The sequence below is a fragment of the Procambarus clarkii genome, chromosome 63, assembly GCF_040958095.1.
Source record: "Procambarus clarkii isolate CNS0578487 chromosome 63, FALCON_Pclarkii_2.0, whole genome shotgun sequence".
In the NCBI taxonomy this organism is placed as follows: Eukaryota; Metazoa; Arthropoda; class Malacostraca; order Decapoda; family Cambaridae; genus Procambarus; species Procambarus clarkii.
Window position 1 is genome coordinate 16,553,350 of NC_091212.1, and position 6,614 is coordinate 16,559,963.

Here is a 6,614-nt window from a genome sequence, read left to right on the forward strand (position 1 = left end):
CACCTGCATGGTGTTCCAGCAGACACCTGCATGGTGTTCCAGCAGACACCTGCATGGTGTTCCAGCAGACACCTGCATGGTGTTCCAGCAGACACCTGCATGGTGCTCCAGCAGACACCTGCACGGTGTTCCAGCAGACACCTGCATGGTGCTCCAGCAGACACCTGCATGGTGATCCAGCAGACACCTGCATGGTGTTCCAGCAGACACCTGCATGGTGTTCCAGCAAACATCGGCACGGTGTTCCAGCAGACACCGGCATGGTGCTCCAGCAGACACCTGCACGGTGTTCCAGCAGACACCTGCATGGTGCTCCAGCAGACACCGGCATGGTGCTCCAGCAGACACCTGCACGGTGTTCCAGCAGACACCTGCATGGTGCTCCAGCAGACACCGGCACGGTGCTCCAGCAGACACCGGCATGGTGCTCCAGCAGACACCTGCACGGTGCTCCAGCAGACACCTGCACGGTGTTCCAGCAGACACCCGCATGGTGTTCCAGCAGACACCTGCATGGCGTTCCAGCAGATACCTGCATGGTGTTGCTACAACAAACACAATAGGGGGGGGGGGGGTGCATATAGTTCATACAAAGCGTATGCACATACTTAAAGTATACCTATGGGTTGCAGTGTACTTGTAACCCAGCATTAGTTAAATACATAAAAATACAATCTCGTGATTTTATCTAAAACAATATCTAAAGTAAGAATATCTTAACCTAATATAAATGAAGTTTAGGTCTATAATGAAGGCAGACAAAGTATATCAAACAACAATGTTATAATTGACTAGATCACAGCAGTAAGACAAGGCCCCTCACGCGTGTGAGGGGTCCCCACACATCTGTGTGTGAGGGGTCCCCACACATCTGTGTGTGAGGGGTCCCCCACACATCTGTGTGTGAGGGGTCCCCCACACATCTGTGTGTGAGGGGTCCCCACACATCTGTGTGTGAGGGGTCCCCACACATCTGTGTGTGAGGGGTCCCCACACATCTGTGTGTGAGGGGTCCCCACACATCTGTGTGTGAGGGGGTCCCCACACATCTGTGTGTTAGGGGTCCCCACACATCTGTGTGTGAGGGGTTCCGACATATCTGTGTGTGAGGGGTCCCCACATGTGTGCGAGGGGTCCCCACACGTGTGCGAGGGGTCCCCACACATCTGTGTGTTAGGGGTCCCCACACACGCTTGGCAACCTCTGGCCTTGTCAACGTTTCCTGCAACACCCATACAGCTGGCCCTGGAACACCCATCCACCTGGGCCTGGAACCCACCTTGAGCTGGTAGACTTGGAATAGTATGAAGGAGTCGTCCTGGAGCGAGGCTCCCTTAGTGATGAATCTGGTGTTGTGGATCCAATACCACTCCGAGAAGTCAAACACCTCCGCCCTCGACGGCAGCATTGACAGTGTCATCAGGGCCATGTCCGCCTCCTGCAGGAGAATGGGTAGTGGGAGTGTCTCTCTCTCTCTCTCTCACACACACACACACACACACACACGCACACACACACACACACACACACACACACACACACACACACACACACACACACACACACACACACACCTCAGTAGGACAGAATGGAATGATAAGGACAAAGCGGCAGTGAATGAAATACTAAAGGGGCCGGAGATGGAAGGGGCTGCACATAGCATTGAGAAGGTTTTTTAGGTTAGGCTGGTACAGCAAGGACAGAGACCACCTGGTAAAGACAGTATTTGCAAACGAGACCATGAAGGAAAATATTCTAGCAAGGAAGAGCCAACTGTAATGTGTGGGTGAATACAAAAAAGTATTCCTAGAGAGGGTCATGACGAGGGCGGAGAGAACCATAGTGGCAGAAGCAAAGAAGCGCAGAGTGAGAGGAAAAAACCAGGAAACCTGAGCTCCCAACACAACATCCCCAATGGTGAGGGGGAACCCACAACCAGCAACCCAGTAACACCAGAGGGGAGGGGAACACCACCACCCTCCTCTGCAGAGAACCCCCCCCATACCCCAAACCCTGCTACACTTCCCCCAATCCCACCACACCCTCCCTCCCTCCTTTTCCTCCCTGTCCCTTTCTTACCCCTTCATCCCATTCTGTCCCTGTCCCCCCTTTTCTTGACCCCCACCCCTCACATCAATATCTTCTGATACCCTGTTAACCACCTCACAAATCCTCACACCTATGGAACAGCTTTCCCCCATCAGCAGAACACCCACCAAGAAATGGACATGAGAAGGAACAGAAAAAAGTAAGTCTCAAAGCAATGTACACTAACATAGATGGGATTACAAATAAAACAAATGAACTTGGAGAATGGGCACTAGAAGAAAACCAAGACATAATAGCACTCACAGAAACAAAGCTAAGGAAAACCATAACAAATGCAGTGTTTCCACAGGACTACAGTGTTGTGAGGGAAGAGAGAGAGAAGGAAGAGGAGGAGGGGTGGAGCTCTGTTGATAAGAAAAGGCTTGAGGTTTGAGGAGATGGTTATTCAGGGCTGTGAAAGTTTCAGTGACTACATAACAGGTGCCATAGCAATTGAAGAACTAAAACATATAGTCGTAGTCATATATAACCCCCACCAAATGACAGAAGATTCAGACAGGAATATGATAGAAACAACATGACTACCATTAATATAATAGAGAGAACAGCTTCTGTCACTAGCAGGAACGGATCTGGAGAAGAGACCCGCATGGAGGATCAGACACATGGAGAGCTTAGCTGATGGATGTGACGACAAGAAACTTTCTAAGTCAACACATCAAGGGACCGATAAGAATGAGAGGGGAAGATGAACAATCTATGCTTGATCTAATATTTACCCTAAATGAGTGGGATATAAGGGAAGATAAGTTGAAAGCTCCCTTGGGAATGAGTGATCACAGTGTATTGATCATTGAGTACCTGGTAGAGCTAAGATTTATCTCCCCCAAAAAAAGAACTAGGAAACAATGGGCTGGCGTACTGAAAGAGGAATTATGATAGATGAGAAGTTTCCTAAGGGATATACCATGGGACACAGAACTCAGAGCTAAGTCCGCCCAAGACATGATGGACTATGTCACTCAAAAGTATCAGGAGGTAGTAAACAGGTTTATCCCGGCCCAAAAGGAAAAATCCGAGAAGCAAAAGAAAAATCCGTGGTTTAATAGGGAATGTATGGAAGCAAAGGAGCTGAACAAAAGGGTGTGGAGGAACTTTCGTAATAACAGTACACCAGAAAGCAGAGAGAGATACCAGAGAACTAGGAATGAGTATGTTAGTGTGAGAAGAGAAGCTGAGAAAAAGTATGAAAATGATAAAGCAAATAAAGCCAAGACCGAACCAAAGCTACTCCACAGTCACATCAGGAAGAAAACAAGAGCGAAAGAACAGATGATGAAACTTAGAACAGGTGAGGACAGGTATACAGAGAACACAAAGAGGTGTGTGAAGAACTTAACAAGAGGTTCCAGGAGGTCTTCACAACAGAACGAGGTGATGTCCCTGCACTAGTAGAGGTGGCAGTAAACCAGGCGGCCTTGGAAGGGTTCGAAATTACAAGAGAGGAGGTCAACTGATGGGTCTAGACGTGAGAAAGGCTGCTGGTCCAGACGGAATCTCACCATAGGTACTGGAAGAGTGAGCAGCAGCACTTTGCTTGCCACTCTCCATAGTGTATAGTAGGTCACTAGAGACGGGAGACCTACCAGAAATATGGAAGAAGGCTAATGTAGTCCCAATATACAAAAAGGGTGACAGGCAAGAAGTACTGAACTACAGGCCGGTGTCCCTAACTTGTATGCCATACAAGGTGATGGAGAATATCATGAGAAAAACCTAGTAACACATCTGGAGAGAAGGAACTTCGTGACAACCCATCAACATGGGTTCAGGGAGTGTAAATCTTGCCTCACAGGCTTAATAGAATTCTACGATCAGGTGACAAAGATTAAGCAAAAAAGAGAAGGATGGGCGGACTGCATTTTCTTGGATTACTGGAAAGCCTTTGTCACAGTACCCCATAAAAGGTTGATATATAAACTGGAGAAATAGCCAGGAATAACTAGTATAGTGCTCCAGTGGAAAAGTAACTGGTAGGGCGCTCCATTGGATAAGGGAGTACCTAAGCAATAGGAAGCAGAGAGTTACAGTGAGGGGTGAGACCTCAGACTGGCGTGAAGTCACTAGTGGAGTCCCACAGGGCTCTGTACTTGGACCTATCCTGTTTCTGATATACGTAAATGATCTCCCAGAGGGTATAGACTCATTCCTCTCAATGGTTGCTGACGACGCCAAAATTATGAGAAGGATTAAGACAGAGGAGGACAGCTTGAGGCTTCAAGAAGACCTGGACAAGCTGCAGGAATGGTCGAACAAATGGTTGTTAGAGTTTAACCCAAGCAAATGTAATGTAATAAAGATAGGTGTAGGGAGCAGGAGACCAGATGCAAGGTATCATTTGGGAGATGAAATATTTCAAGAGTCAGAGAGAGAGACCTGGGGGTTGATATCACGCCAGACCTGTCCCCTGAAGCTCATATCAAGAGGATAACATCGGCGGCGTATGCCAGGTTGGCTAACATAAGAACGGCCTTTAGAAACTTGTGTAAGGAATCTTTCAGAACATTATATACACATATGTCAGACCAATCCTGGAGTATGCGGCTCCAGCATGGAGTCCATATCTTGTCAAGCATAAGACTAAACTGGAAAAGGTTCAAAGGTTTGCCACTAGACTAGTACACGAACTGAGGGGTATTTGCTACGAGGAGAGACTACGGGAATAAAACCTCACGCCACTGGGAGACAGAAGAGATAGAGGGGACATGATCACCACATACAAGATTCTCAGAGGAATTAATAGGGTAAATAAAGACAGATTTTTTAGCACAAGGGGCACACGTACTAGGGGACACAGGTGGAAATTGAGTGCCCAAATGAGCCATAGAGACCTTACAAAAGAATTTTTTCAGTGTCAGAGTAGTAGACAAATGGAATGCATTAGGAAGTGATGTGGTGGAGGCTGACTCCATACACAGCTTCAAGTGTAGATATGATAGAGCCCAGTAGGCTCAGGAACCTGTACATTACTTGATTGACCGTTGAGAGGAAGGACTATAGAGCCAGAGCTCAACCCCCGCAAGCACAACTAGGTAAGTACAACTAGGTAAGTACACACACACACACACACACACACACACACACACACACACACACACACGCCTGGTATCCTGGTGGATAGCGCGCAGGACTCGTAATTCTGTGGCGCGGGTTCGATTCCCGCACCAGGCAGAAACAAATGGGCAAAGTTTCTTTCATCCTGAATGCTCCTGTTACCTAGCAGTAAATAAGTACCTAGGAGTTAGTCAGCTGTCACGGGCTGCTTCCTGGTGTGTGTGTGTGTGTGTGTGTGTGTGTGTGTGTGTGTGTGTGTGTGTGTGTGTGTGTGTGTGTGTGTGTGTGTGTGTGTGTGTGTGTGGTGTGGGGGAAAAAAAAGCAGTTAGTAAATAGTTGATTGACAGTTGAGAGGCGGGCCGAAAGAGCAAAGCTCAACTCCCGCAAACACAACTAGGTGAATACAACTAGGTGAATTCACACACACACACACACACACACACACACACACACACACACACACACACACACACACACACACTGTGTGAATATTGTGCGAGGAGCCTATGCCACGCTTTCTAACTTCAGAATTGCATTTAAATACATGGATGGCGATATACTAAAGAAATTGTTCACGACTAATGTTAGGCCAAAGCTAGAATATGCAGCAGTTGTGTGGTGCCCATATCTTAAGCAGCACATCAACAAACTGGAAAAGGTGCAAAGACATGCTACTAAGTGGCTCCCAGAACTGAAGGACAAGAGCTACGAGGAGAGGTTAGAGGCATTAAATATGCCGAAACTAGAAGACAGAAGAAAAAGAGGTGATATGATCACTACATACAAAATAGTAACAGGAATTGATAAAATCGACAGGGAAGATTTCCCGAGACCTGGAACTTCAAGAACAAGAGGTCATAGATTTAAACTCGCTAAACACAGATGCCGAAGAAATATAAGAAAATTCACTTTCGCAAACAGAGTGGTAGACGGTTGGAACAAGTTAGGTGAGAAGGTGGTGGAGGCCAAGACCGTCAGTAGTTTCAAAGCATTATATGACAAAGAGTGCTGGGAAGACGGGACACCACGAGCGTAGCTCTACTTAGAGCTCCTGTAACTATACTTAGGTAATTACACACGTACACACACACAGGTGTAAACTGAGTACCACATGAGCCACAGGGACGTTAGAAAGAACCTTTTTCAGTGTTAGAGTAGTTAACATGTGGAATACATTAGGCAGTGATGTGGTGGAGGAAGACTCTATACACAGTTTCAAATGTAGATATGATACAGCCCAATAGGCTCAGGAATTTGTACACCAGTTGATTGACAGTTGAGAGGGGGGACCAAAAAGCCAAAGCTCAACCCCCACAAGCACAATTAGGTGAGTACAATTAGGCGAGTACACACACACACACACACACACACACACACATACACACACACACACACACACACACACACACACACACACACACACACACAGTAAGAAGGAGCTGGACACATAC